This window comes from Pollicipes pollicipes, unplaced genomic scaffold, assembly GCF_011947565.3.
Source record: "Pollicipes pollicipes isolate AB1234 unplaced genomic scaffold, Ppol_2.1 Scaffold_6138;HRSCAF=7277_pilon_pilon_pilon, whole genome shotgun sequence".
NCBI classification, from domain to species: domain Eukaryota; kingdom Metazoa; phylum Arthropoda; class Thecostraca; order Pollicipedomorpha; family Pollicipedidae; genus Pollicipes; species Pollicipes pollicipes.
This window is the reverse complement of record NW_023596818.1, coordinates 34182752-34196874: the sequence shown is the minus strand read 5'-3', so window position 1 is coordinate 34196874 and position 14123 is coordinate 34182752. Positions and strand designations below refer to the sequence as shown.

At 48.4% G+C, this 14123-nt stretch overlaps 1 protein-coding gene across 1 annotated transcript in view; it reads left to right on the top strand.

Annotated features, from left to right (window-relative positions):
* Positions 1-10850: 10850 nt before the first annotated feature.
* Positions 10851-14123, top strand: part of LOC119105610 (transcription factor Sp9) — a 72319-nt gene continuing 69046 nt past the window's right edge. The window contains exon 1 of the mRNA XM_037229069.1: positions 10851-10919. The gene's annotated coding sequence lies outside the window, so the exon portion shown is untranslated. The remainder of the gene's footprint in view (positions 10920-14123) is intronic.

The window sequence follows — 14123 nt, the reverse complement described above, 5'->3', positions numbered from 1 at the left end:
GTATCGTTGAAATGCCTCTTACTCAAAATTATTTAAAGACGACCCTGGCAGTGAGCCCAAGAGTAAAGTGATCACTAGAGCCCTGCTGTAAACCTATGTTGTTTTCTAATAGCAGGTTTCTGATAACATGCCGACGACAGGTTTCATGAACAAGTGCTCAGTTTCAGGTTTCGTGATTTCATCTGAGACACAGGGTTCAGAATGAGAGGTTAAGGTTGTATCATAGCTCCTACCTGTGTTGCATAACACAATTTCTGGATCCTACTCCTGACAGGTGCTTTGCTAAGCACCACTTCTTGCCTCCTGGATCCCGTTATTTTTTGTGAGTAACCGACCCGCGTTTTTGGACCCTAACGGTTCTTCCACAAACATTAGACGTCGTTAACAGAGTTAGATGTTCGCTGTTGGAGGTCTCTGAACGAAAAAGAGGCCCATGCTGTCCCATGAGTTCCCAAACGATTAAAGAGACCTGTTGACCGGCATTCGAGGTGACGGCCCTATGGGGAGAGGAACGTCTTTAATGTGACCAACGACCAGCCTTTCGGACCCTCCGGGCTCTCGAACCGGGTCCATGATCGTCAGTCCGCCGCTCGGAACCTAAGAGAGGGGAACGTGCCCTGTACACCCCCCCCCCCTTCTCCCCCCGCACCTGCGCCACTGAGCCGAAGTCCAAGGCAGGTGTTAACAATGACACGAGACCGGAGCCGGTCGTGAAAAAGGGCACAAGTGGAAGCCGAACCCGAAACAATTGAAAGAAAACTGTGGCTTGATGAAGTGAAATATAAACCAGTTTTGTTCCCATGACCGCGCGTGCACACTGTACAGCATAATCGAACATCTCCCAACGTTGGTAAGTGCATCTGGATGTCGATCGTAATCCTTGGCGCGAACATAGCGCGAAACATTCGATTGCTGCCACTTTGGACCAAACGGCTGCAATATCGCATGGTTGCCAGGGCAACTTGGAAGTATTTTGAGTGTGAAAGGAAAACCTCTGTCAACACAGAAACTTAGGTAGTCCCTCAAAATGTAACTGCGACAAATGATATATGACCTAACAGTGGCAACAAGCTTTGCATGAGCCAAGTGCGGACAACAACCTTTCGCCGTTACGATTGTAGCAGATCTCAACAACACGAAATGTTCCATCCAACCGTCATTAAACCCCCATGCCTTAAGCATGGGGATTGTGCGGAACGAGGCCAGAACGAGAAGCGGCCCCTCTGTGCATCAGGAGATCCTTTTTTGGAAGCCCTGTTTTGGATAGGGAGATCCTCAATAAGCACCGTCATTAATCAGAATGCTCCTATTCTTGATTTTAATTGTAGACATTGCTTCTCATGGATATTGATATGCGAAGCAATTTTATCAGAGAGCACTTGTCCACGGTGTCCCCCCCCCCCCTCCCTCTTGCACGTACCACCACCCAGGGTCTGCTGTAAGGAGGCTCCATTTTGTCCAGGAGACCCACTGGAAAGTCTGACGCCGCTCGTTCTTGTTTGTGGGACAAGAGACAAAAACCCGGCTGAAACGTATGTTAACTTATTTTCGGGCGTTGGCAGACCAGTTACATGAATGCATTTCCAACTTAACCGAGCAAAGTACAGTCTTAATCATATAAGCACAATACGAGCACGTTACATAGTACATGCACTCTCTGTCGGTACTTGACTGCTACGCATACTCGATGCAACAACTGCAATTCTGGCATAATGCTCCTATAGGGTATCATTGGAGACGCCACAATGGCACTTGCCCAACTTCCCACTCGCATTATCTGCAGTTGAAAGCCCATTTGGCCATCGCTGAAGCAGTAGCTTGCGGTCTGCCAACACCGTTTGTGCCGTCTCCAATGACGGTACAGAGGCAATTTTATGCCAATTTAGATAATATATTACAGGATTAGTTTGAGAGATAACAGGCTTCATGGCTAATACACTCGTGTTTCGTGAGAATCAGCAGAACACTCTAATTCAAGTGACAATTCCAGGATAAACGATTCGGAATGTCAGGTCATCGTCGCGCTTCCCCGTTTGAAGTCCAGTCCACACACAGCGTCTCTGTCGCTGGTTGTCACAAAAACCTGACATTCGACCTCCTTAACGGCCTCTTTACTCAATTTAACTACACGAGAAAATCTTTCGAATATTATTGACCCGAGTCATCTCACTCGGGGCCTTCTGAACATGACGGCTTTCCACTTCAGTCACTCGGGGCCTTCTGAACATGACGGCTTTCCATCTCAGTCTCTCGGGGCCTTCTGAACATGACGGCTTTCTATCTCAGTCTCTCGGGGCCTTCTGAACATGACGGCTTCCCATCTCAGTCACTCGGGGCCTTCCGCACATGACGGCTTCCCATCTCAGTCACTCGGGGCCTTCTGAACATGACGGCCTTCTATCTCAGTCTCTCGGGGCGGCTTCTGAACATGACGGCTTTCCATCTCAGTCTCTGGGGGCGGCTTCTGAACATGACGGCTTCCCATCTCAGTCACGCGGGGCGGCTTCTGAACATGATGGCTTCCCTCTCAGTTTCTCGGGGCCTTCAGAACATGGCGGCTTCCCATCTCAGTCTTCGAGCTCGCCGACCATTTTGAGTCATGTGAAGCTATGATATCAACAATTATCTCTGGATACCATGACCGGATTAGACTCGTTGACCATTTGGGGAACCATTAGATGACTGGGTAAATGGACAAATGCACCGAAAATGTACGGCTGCCATCGAAGGGCCGCTTTCAGTGACCAATGTCATGGACACCACGAAACATTCTCTCACATGTTGCGAACTTAGTCCATAAACAGAGCCTCATCGACTTTGTGGCCAGCTAAAAAAGGTTTTAGGTGGGATTCAACCTAACAGGGTTATCTTTGCACCGCAGTACTCGGGTATTTTATCTTGTCTATGGCTGTGCTGCTGTTGGCAGGTTGCTTTGATCTATGGTACCATTGAGTTCAAACCTAACGTTAAATGGTTTGATACATTTTCGTGCGAAGATTTCTGGCTTTATTTATAGTCTCAGTCAATGTCCTGTAAGTCCCATTGTGGTAGTAACTGGAGAGAGTGGGGATGTCAGATCCGGCTCTGGAGAGAGCGGGATGCCAGATGCAAGTATGGAAGGAGCGGAGGAGTCAGACGCGGACGTATTAGCCATAGTTGCTGCTCAGCAATTCAACAAGGCTTGGTTGCAACGGCGGTCTGGAAAGGGCTGCTTTTCGCTTAACACGCGCTCGGGGGGGGGGGCAAATTGACCCCCGAAGGTTTTTTCAGAATGGTTTCCGAACAGCGCGGCGAGGCCGTGCCAAATTTTGCTTAGCTGTAGACAATTAAACAGCGAATCGTCTAATAGCAAAAATTTAGATGTACCTTGTAATGTCGCTGACCTATGGTAGGTCAAAGTAGGGTCATGGTTTCAGCGAAGGCAATTTCTAGGGAATCGTGCAATCTGATGCAACAACAAAGTGCTAGACGAAGTCATACAGCTCTGAGATGCTTTCTTAGGCAGCACAAATATTGAACGAGAATATAAGGTTGACCTAAGGTCAGGTATGAAGGTCAGACCAAGGTCAACAACAACCTGCTTTATTACTTTAGGGCCTGCTGTATGGGATACATTCTGGTGCTCATTTCGAATTAATTGACTAGCAGGAACCGCATTATACATCTTCTATGGACTTCTTAGAGGTCAGAATAGCTCATTGACCTAAAATGACCCAGGTCAACATTTGTTTTGAGGAACATACTACCTAGCGTAATCTTTGTCGCTTATTCAAATGCAAAACCCAGAGCAGTCTTGTATGATTTTGGTCACCATGACGTTAAAAAGGTCAAACAAGGTCACTGACCTTGAATGAGCATGTGACCTTCTGCTTAGAAACAGCTATCCGGGTTCTGGGGGCACTTTGGAGACCAGTCTGGAGATTAACCTTGTTTGACCTTATTTGACCTGAAGGTTACAACCTAGGAAGCTCAAAATTCGACGTAAGTGAGTTCACGTACAGGTCGACACACCTTGCAAATTTGGTGTCTCTAGCCTTCTTAGTTCCCGAGATCTCAGCATCGCCAAATTGACCCCCACCCGAGCGATGGGTATCCAGCCGGTCACTCGGGCGCGTGTTAAGATTTTTGGGGGTGGGGGCTTCATTGATACTGAAAGGCTGACATTGCGCGATGCTTAATTTGCTGTTTCTGTTTTTGCAAGCACCGTTTGGGTTTGAGGTGTTTTGTTATCTGAACCTTAAATGGTCTCGCCTTTGATCATTTCAGACACTTTACTGCCAACTTTGTGCACCTTATGTGTGCTCATTTGACTTAAAGCTGACCTCGCCATATTTTGTTTTCAGTCGCCTCGGTCGAAGTTCTAAAAGTACACTACGGGACGTCCGCGACACCTATCGAGACGGCAGTCCTGGCTACGGAATGATGACAATCATGGGCGTAGGAACAGGGGGCCAGGTGAGCCATGCCCCCCCCCCCCCACACACACACTTTTCAAGGTGTGGAGGGGGGGGGGGCAGCAGTGTTATGTGGCCCCCAGTTTTCAGACTAATGTTATTTTTAGCTTACTTTTGCTCCATATTTAAATATACATGGCGATTTAACTAGTTCACCAGCTATCTTCCTCACGATGCGTCATCTTTTTCGTTTGCTTATTGGCCATCGCCTAGTGTCACAGCAGGCCGACACCACGCGGCCTTTGGAGGCTGCAACGCAGGGTGTTCAGGCTGTTGTTGCTGTGACTTGCGAGAGCGCATGTTCAAAACCATATTACATAGTTTTTTATTAGTATTCAATTCTGACTGAATCTTGAACATTTTTAAGACGAACATGGATTAGCCATGTAAATACAAGCTTAGGACTCCATTTCATATGGAATCTATGTTCAGGGATTCCTCAATATCTCTGAAGAAAACAGAAAAGCACGGAACTGGAGCCTGTGTGACAATTATTGGACCACCTTTGGCGATCAGGGATGTTATTGTGTCAATGAGGGTTCCTGTACTGATCCGAGGCCAACTGCGCAGGTCAGAAGCCCCCCCCCCCCCCCTGTCAGGGAGGGAACAATATGATGTGATATATCCTTCCAATGGCTTCCGGATCGACCAGGAGATCCCGCCCCGTGTCGTCAGAATGACAGCCAGAAGACGCTTCGCAGTGGGACAGAGTGGCCCTTCCGCTCTTGACCGGAACCAGTAATGTGCCCTTGGTGTTCTACTCAAGGGGCCTCTTGCCCGAAAGGAAATAAGGGGCCTCATTGTTGTTGAGAGGAGTGGAGGTCTCATTATTGTTGAATAGAGTAGGTCGAAATATATTTTTACAAACGAGCAAGGCCATCCCATGTTCGCCTAAGAACGTTTATTTTTTAGAATGGATTGATGAAAAGTGCATCAGAGGGTTTGAACATGCCCGCCCACGACCTCGAGGGCAAGGACAGCGATGGTGTGGGTTGCAGCTTCCGTAAAACCGAACGGCGTCGGCCACTGGAAGTGCCACCAGACGGTGGGCGCCATGTTAATCTGTCTTCTGGACATTGATAGCTACAGAAACACGAAAAGTAGAAAATCTACTTTAACTCTTCCAGTTTCACCACCAGATTCCAGCAACACTTCGCGGTGCTTTAAGGGCCAATCTGTTCTTATCGTCAGTCTAAAAATCGCACATGTAAAATATGCGCCCAGACTGCCTTGTAGATGTAAGATTTGATATCCTGAAGAATTCAAAAGCACTTCTTCCAGGAGCGTCATCATTTTCTTCCACCCGTTGGCCACGACTCAGCATTAGCTGTTGAACCGACGCTGCGCGGCCTACGTAGATTGCAACGCCTGGCGTCGAGTTTCTTAAAACTAAGATTTGCGAGTATGCATGCTCAAAATTATGTCACGTAACTTTTATTACTAACCGATTCAAGTGTTGAGAGGTAATTATTTCAGAACCGTTATCATTTCCTCCACCGGTGGGCCATGACGAAAAGTTAGCCACTAAGCTAGCCCTCCGCGGCTATGGAGACTGCAGCGCCTGTTGTGGAGGTGTTTGTTGCTAAGATTCGCGAGCGCACATGTTAAAAACCACGTTATATAAATTGCATCACTAATCGATTCTGACTGAATGCTCAGCATTTCCAGACAAACATGGCTTGGCGATGTTAACACACATTGCTGACCACTTGATCTACAATCAAAATTTTCACCCTCAAATTTCGATCAAACATATCGATCTACAATCTACCTTCGCGATGTCCTTAATGATTGTAGAACGTAGATAAAACATTATGAAAAAGCTTTTGAGTTCTATCGGTTTAGAAAGAGTCCACTAAGCATGGCAAACTAAGGACATTTATTGGTGGTGATTTATTCCACGCGGTCGTTAAACGCCTGGTTTCTGCAGTTTATTGACCTTAACACGCGCTCGGGTGGGGGGTTCAATTGACTTGCCCAGTGAAGATTTTCCAGAATGGTTTCCGAATGGCGCGGCGCAGTCGCGCCATGTTTTGCATAACTGTAGAAAATTGAATAGCGGATCGTTTAGCATAACACAATTTAGATGTACTTTGTGAGGTCGCTGGTCTATGGCAAGTCAAAGTCAGGCCATGATTTCAGCGAAGTCAACTTGTAGGGAATCGTTCAATCTGATGCAACAATGGAGCGTTAGACAATGCCATGCATCTCTGAGATGCTTTCTTAGGCAACACAAATATTGCGTGAGCAAATTACGTTGTCTTGAGGTCCGGTATAGAGGTCAGACCAAGATGAAAATCAACCTGTTTTATTGCTCTAGGGGTTGCTGTATGAGAAAGCTTCTGGCGCTCATTTCGAATTTATTGATAGCAGAAACCGCATTATACATCTTCCATGTACTTCTTAGAGGTTAGAATAGGTCATTGACCTAAAATGACCTAGGTCAACATTTTGTTTTTAGAAGCATACTGACTAGCGTAATTTTTGTCGCTTATTCAAATGCAAAACTCAGAGAAGTCATGTATGACTTTGTTCACCATGACCTTAAAAAGGTCAAACAAGGTCACTGACTTAAAATGAACATAAGACGTTTTGCTTACAAACAGTTATGTAGGTTCTGGGGCACTTTGGTAGCCAACCTAAAATTTGACATTGTTTGACCTTGTTTGACCCAAAGGTCATGACCTAGGGAGCTCAAACTCTGACCTAAGTGAGTTCACGTACAGGTCAACACACCCTGTGAATTTGGTGTCTCTAGCTCTCTTAGGTCCCGAGATCCTAGCGGGGGCAAATTGACCCCCACCTGAGCGAAGGGTATCCAGCCGGTCATCCGGGCGCGTGTTAAAGATGTAAACAGAATTGATTTCACGGAAGTTGCTTGTTTCTGCTCTGGTTACAACGTAAAAATAACAGTGAAACGAAGAAAACCGTATCCCTTGTTAACAACCAAACTATATCCGGGGATATATTTGTGGGGGGGATCACCATAAAGGGGCTTTCGTCAACCCTGTGTTCCTCTTAGCGAGGCTCAGGCCACCCCTGCTTACACACAAAAACAGATCAAGTCATCTACGTTGAATGATGAGCAATCAAATGTCCGCTGGGCCAATTCACACCTAAAGTAGATAGCTTCCCAGCGGCATTTTTCAGGGTGGTGTGGTGTTAGGGCGGATAATTCGGAAAAAATACTGTTGCAGGTGTCCAACACAGGTTTTATATCCCAATTAGTAGCAATGCTGATCCAGAAATGTGCAACAAAACAGCCACACCATCAGTTCGTGGTCAGTCATTCGGAGACAGCAGGGCCGGGACAGTGGCACCGACGGCGGACGGGAGCAGAGCTCAGACAAGGAATATATGACAATGGTCTTCATTCTGTGGCTTGGTTTTCAAAGGAGAATCTCCAGTTCTATGGCTTTTGACACATGGTTTTTGGCAATTTCAAGCTTCCGAATTTGTTTCCGCCTAAAATGCCGCGACAAGTCTTATCTCTTGAAAAGCAGCCAGCGGAATGAATGTGCATGCAAAACCTGTTGTGCTGTGAGCCATCGATTCACTTTCAAAATTCTCACCAGCCTATGCTCAAACCATATTTTGGCAATTACCCTGCGGACACAGACGCCTCCTCAATGACCCAAAATACCTACCCAGTCGCGGAATTTCGGGTCCCCAGAACAGATGATGTTGAAATGGACGAATTACCCTGGGAAGCTGGAAAGGCCCTATTTCTCGAATGACATAGATGAGTCGAACACGCAAGAGTGTGCGTCAGTGAGAAACAGTTCTAGATGCAAATCCAGAATAGCAGTCATTACAATAGAGAGCGATAACGTCCATCTCCATCCCCCCCCCCCCCTCCGGTCATCGGGTTTGTTTTCCAGAAAAAGTTCCTGAGGTACGCCCTGAGCTTAGCCCCACCCCCACACTTTTTGGAACGTTCCTACGCCTATGATGGCAATGTCAAACTGCTCCCTGAAGTGCGGACAAATGTTCTTGTCAGATGTCGCGCAATACTTTCGGATTTAACTTCAAGTAGGTAGAGGTGTTGACTAAGGGTACGCCTGAGGATTCCATCCGGCCACTCCTTACGAATTGGCAAACTTAAAAAAAATTATCTGTGGACTCAAATCATAGTAGGCCCTGGCCAGAGATATAATGTAAACATCTGACAATTTAGCAGAGAACCTCTGTTTTGAAGTTTTTTGGCGCTGAAAATAAACGACTGGGGTATTTCGATTTCGACAACCGTTGCTCATGTGATGCACCAGTAACTGCGGGCTGCATTGACAAGTCAGCGAGACTAAGATCTTGGAAGACGTACAGTTTCTCGTTCATTTCATCAATCATTGATATCGATTATAAGGTATGACTTTTGTATGATAAAAAATGCATTTTGTATGCAGGTGCAGCTTCAGCGGGCCAAACTTTTTTGTAGGTGAAGGCTCTCTAGATCCGAGGGCCCCAGTTTCTTTTTTGCGGGAGGAGGGCACCAAAAGACAACAATGTGGCACCCGGGGGCGAGCCGGGTTTTCGACGAGAATGGGTACGCAGCCAATAGACCGGGCAGCCTTGATCACCAAGGGGTCCTCTTCAAAGTCCATAGAGCCTCCCTTTTGGGGTTTGGAGCCTCCGCAAGGCTACGGGAACCCATTTTGATGTTTTGGCAGCCTGCGCCTCTATCCAGGTACCATTCGCTGAAATTTAGGAGTTCTGCAACCACCTTGCGTCGCTGAAATGTCACGGTGGTTGGCACCATGAGCTTCCGCAGCTGCTGGCAGAGCCCTGCGTTGATCGGCAAAGGACTGACGCAAAGGACTCGTGTTTTAAAACCGTCCTCTCGTTCAACAAACTGCGACTCAAGCCGCTCAGGCCGGCTAAAGCACACGGACCAAGTCAGTCAATTTTGAACCCATGCCATGTCTTAACTTCTGGCCAAACACTACACACCGGCGAATATGTGCCTGCCAAACGTTTGACAAGGGATATTCCAATCAAGTGACATTTCGTGGTTTTCAGCAGCGGACGGCTTTATTCCCTTTAATTTTGTTTAATCTGCAGGATAGTACCACATACATCCGTTGTCACTTTTGCCATTTCATGCCACGAAAGGGTCTTACTGGCTCAGCAATTTTCTATTGTTAAACCGTTTCCGTCGGTGACGAAAGATCCTTCACAAAAATAGAGCGAAACGCCGGTAGTTCCTAGAACGTCCACCAGGTGCGCGTCGGCAGCCAGTCGCAGAGCTTGATTTGGCCACTGCAGACTACAATCTCTTCCATTAAAAACGAAATGTGTTTTTAATTTTTGGTGCAGCGACATGAAGACATCACTGACCTGCCCACACCGGTTTAAAAATGGCCGTCGTAAAGGCCCTGTCTGTCGTCAGCTAGCGGGTGTCACTGCATCAGCTGCCTCCCCTCGTCCTCGCCAGCCGTAGGGTCTACCCTGTACCAATTCCCACCCCTCGTCGGTCAGCAGGTCCACCTTGTATTACTCCCCACCCCTCGTCCTCGTCGGCCGTAGGGTCTACCCTGTACCAATCCCCACCCCTCGTCGGTCACCGGGTCAACCCTGGTGGATTGGTGCATGCACTGATCCCCATCCCATCGATGTAGTTTCTTTTTGAGCTGGGACTTTTAGCTGCATCACCACCCCAACTTTGGGAAGTGCGAGGTTCAAATGGGAGGAATTACAAGCTTTTTTGCATTCTGGGAGTGGGCTTCGCCATTTTTCCTTGTGCAGCTCCAACTTATGTCGTATGGTTTCACTCTTCCTTCGCCTTTCGTTGACCACCGTGTCCCCCAGCACCGATCTCCACCCCTCGTGGGCCTCGGGGTCTCCCCAGACCCTGTCTCCCCGTCGGGTCTCCCCGGACCCTGTCTTCCTGTCGGGTCTCCCCAGACCCTGTCTGCCCGTCAGGCGTCTCCAGCCTCCGTTCGACAGCACGTGCCGACCCCGATGGCCGCCGTGTCCGGCGGCGGTCAGGCCTCGCGTGACCGGCGCACATCTCCTGTCCCCCGCCATTGACGGCCGCCGTCTCCCGCCGCTATATCATATAATAAAATGACGTCACGGCGTCCGGACGCGGCGATTGGTTGTTTGTTTGACGCCATGCATGGCCGGGTACTTTGATTATAACATGTGCGACTGTAAAGACCATCATTACTGTCGGGTGGAAGCGGGCGCGGGCGGCGCCGGCGGGCCGGCGGCGCGCTCTCTCGGGGCCGGTGCAGTGACCGCCCCGCCGCCGCCGCGACGCGCTCATCGTGCCGACGCTCGTGTGCCAGCCGTCGGCGCCGACGAAGGCCGACGCGTGATCGGCTGCGATTGGAGGAGCGGTGCCGACGCGGGCGAGGCCGCGCGCGGCCGCGGTCGGTGACGTCAGCAGTGGGCCGCGGCGCGCCGCCGATCTCAGCCGGCAGCCGGTCGAGGCGACAGCTGACGGTGCCCGTTTCCGACTGCCAGGTGAGTGAGGCCGGCTCCAGGCCGGTGGACCCCGGCGCGGGGGTCGAGCCTGGCCCCGTCCTGGCCGAGGGCGAGCGCCGCTCCCAGGCCAGCTGCTAGCGGCAGGCAGCAGACTGCAGCTCCGCTGTAGACGGATCTAGTCCGGCTACGACGCATCACAAAGCCGAACATGTTTTTCTTAGCACAGCAATAATGCCACCGGTGTTTCCACTGGACATTTATTTTCATACGTCCCCTCTGAAATGCTACTGGAGATTCTTATTGGTTCAATAAATGCGTTTTTGAGATCAATTTTAAAAGTTAACGCTGCTGGTTACCCGTTGACGAGTGTTATTGCCCAGCACTGAAATATATTGCAGTATTTCGCCTTTCTTTTGTTCTTTAAGAATTAGTTCGAAAGACACGACTGTTACAATGTTTCACATCTGCTTAATGATTAGCTCCTCTTGAACGAAACCAAAGACAGCTTGGGGGAGTTTTGTAGTCTTTTGGAAGTTTAAAAAATGCTGGTAGGAATGTTAAAGCTGGAAAGGCATTGGAAAAGCCCGAGACCGTTTTCTGCTGGGCGCTAGTTCCACCAGAGCCCAAACACTTGCAGTTTATTTCCTTCTAGAAAAATGCATGCCATGAAGTTTGAAGGAACTTCATCAAATTTAAATCAGTGCCGCATGTCTACCGTCTCTGCCGTCTTTCATTCTAATGAATAAAATGATAGTTGAGGGTCACATTGAGTGTCCGTGCTACTTGCGTAGGCGTTACATATTTTCCATTAAGGTTTGTCATGCTATCTGATGGCTTATATACGTCTTCCTGCCAAGTTTGAAATCTTTCCAATGATGTGAAGATAAAACAAGAAACTGGTATTAATCTCAAAGGGTTGTATGCCAAGGGGCTGAAAAAACTCAGCAGCCCTGTTCATATGACTACGGGAGGATGTTATGATATATTTTGAAAATCATGATGACAACAGTCTTTTTCTACGAAAATTTAGCTGGGCTGGTTCAGAAACCAGATGTTCGAAACAGGTATTTCCATTACGAGCATGGCTTCGTTCTCAATCGTGTCATCACTTCTTCCTGATGTCTTCGCTCTGGTTGGCAAAGGCCGCTTTTGCTGTGTGTCATTAACTTTCTTCGTCTCTATAAATCCACGCAGAGCCTTTAACCCTGAGATGGATGCACGCAAGTTTTATATGTTCCCATGGTAACTAGAACGCACTCTTCTGACGATTTGTGTTCTCGAATGAATGAAAACATCTTCCTTGTGAGCAGAATGCATTCTACCATACCATCTATCATTTTTGTCCGATTTGATAGTGCGCGAGAGCGCGCCAGCCTCGGTGGCAGTGCCCGCTGCCGCGGGCAGGGGGGAGGCTGGCTGGGGCCGGCGGCGAGCCGGCAAAGTCGGCACTGGCCGAGCCGTAAACCGCGCCTAGCGACGACCGGCCGCCCGAGGCGCACCCCGCCGGCCGGCCCGACACGGCCCGCCGGCCGGCTCCAACACACTGGCTAGCACAACAACTTGGCCCGCTAAAGGCCCTACACCAGCCACCCAGCTCAACAGCCCACACTTGTCTGGTTCATCACAATACACCGGCCCAACACAGCCCACCAGCCGACCCAACACATCGCAGAGTCGGGCCCACGGTCCAGCACAACACACTGGCAGACCGAATGCCACACAGAGGCAGGCTCAACACAACACAGGGGCCGAGCAAACACAATACGTCACCGCAATACGTTGGCTGTTCCAACACACCACATCGGGCCAATACAACACACTTGCTGGCCCAACGCACAACACAAGAGAGCCGAAGCGCAGTGCCGATTCATGGAGCGGGCGGTCTTGGGGAGGGCGGAGGGCTGAGGGCGGGGCGGCTTATTCGTTTGGGAGGACCGCCACCCATCCCTCTGTCTGACGGGCCCTCCCAATGCATTATTTAACTCATTCAGCAAGCGAAGTAGTCTTTGGCGCCTGATATGTTGATGTGCGGACCATTTTTGCCTCTTGCGTTATATTTAACTATTGATGCAGTGTTGCAAATGACTCTTGTAACGCATAGTTTGCAGCCATCCGTTACAAGGCATGCGTTCAACTTAAGATGTTATTGGCTAGTTTGCTCTTACAGATAATACATCTGCTTTTGCGCTTGTGTCCGAAATAAAACTAGAGGTCTGGCCTATGACTCGCTTGAAGAATTCAGAGGCGTAGTAGTTTTGCGATTGCTTCCATTGTTCCAACTCGGCTTTCTAATATCCGTTTGCTTAATCTTCACTTCACAAAGACATAATGATTATCATTAAAAGCATTGCCCAACTGTTCCATACAATTTGGGCTAGTTTATAGGTACTGCTCTATTATCTACAACATAAGTCTCGGTGTGATATGAGAGTCATTTAGTTATTTTGTTCACGACCACTACTTTATCACAACTTTGGCAGTCCTTGTGTTTTGTAGCCACAACGCTTATGAGCCAACCCCCATTTCAAAATCAGTTATTTCAATGCATCAGCCAAGAGCCTTATATTCAACCTTCACAACAAGCTACAACAAGCTAACTTGTTGCTAAGTTAGCTAGGTTTTTGGCATTTGTACTTTTTGAAACGATCGAATCACAGAAATGATGCGCTGTAAATATGGCATTAACTTTTTTAAGGCTTAAGCGTATTAAATTTGGCACCTTTCCGTCGTGGCAACCGCCTCAGGATACATCACTTCATTTTTGCGCACTAAAACTTCCAGTAATGTTGCAGCTTCAAAAATGGTTTAATGAACATGTGATGCAAGACCTGCTTTGTGCCTACCTGCTATTCTGTACTTCGCTTGGGCGTGTGGTTCTTGCGTGAGATGTGCTGAGAAAATCTATATTCACTCCCGGTATGTTCTCGTCGAATCAATATGTGTGTTCATATCTTGTAATCGCGTCGAAAGGATACGGCTCATAGCAGTGCAACATTACGCGGAATCTTCGAGCTACTTCATTGGTTATCGCCTTTTCAAGATGAGATAGTTTGGTGACATGTGACAGCACCTAAAAGAGCAGAAAAGATCTGACAACTAACACAAAATTACGAATCAGTCTTCTTTCTGCGGGCCTTGACCTTTAATTAGGGGTGGGACATGACTGGGCTATCAAGAAGCTATGGCTTCCGCCTTACTTGGCAGCATTATCTTGCCGCCATATGCAACTCTCTGATGACCAAT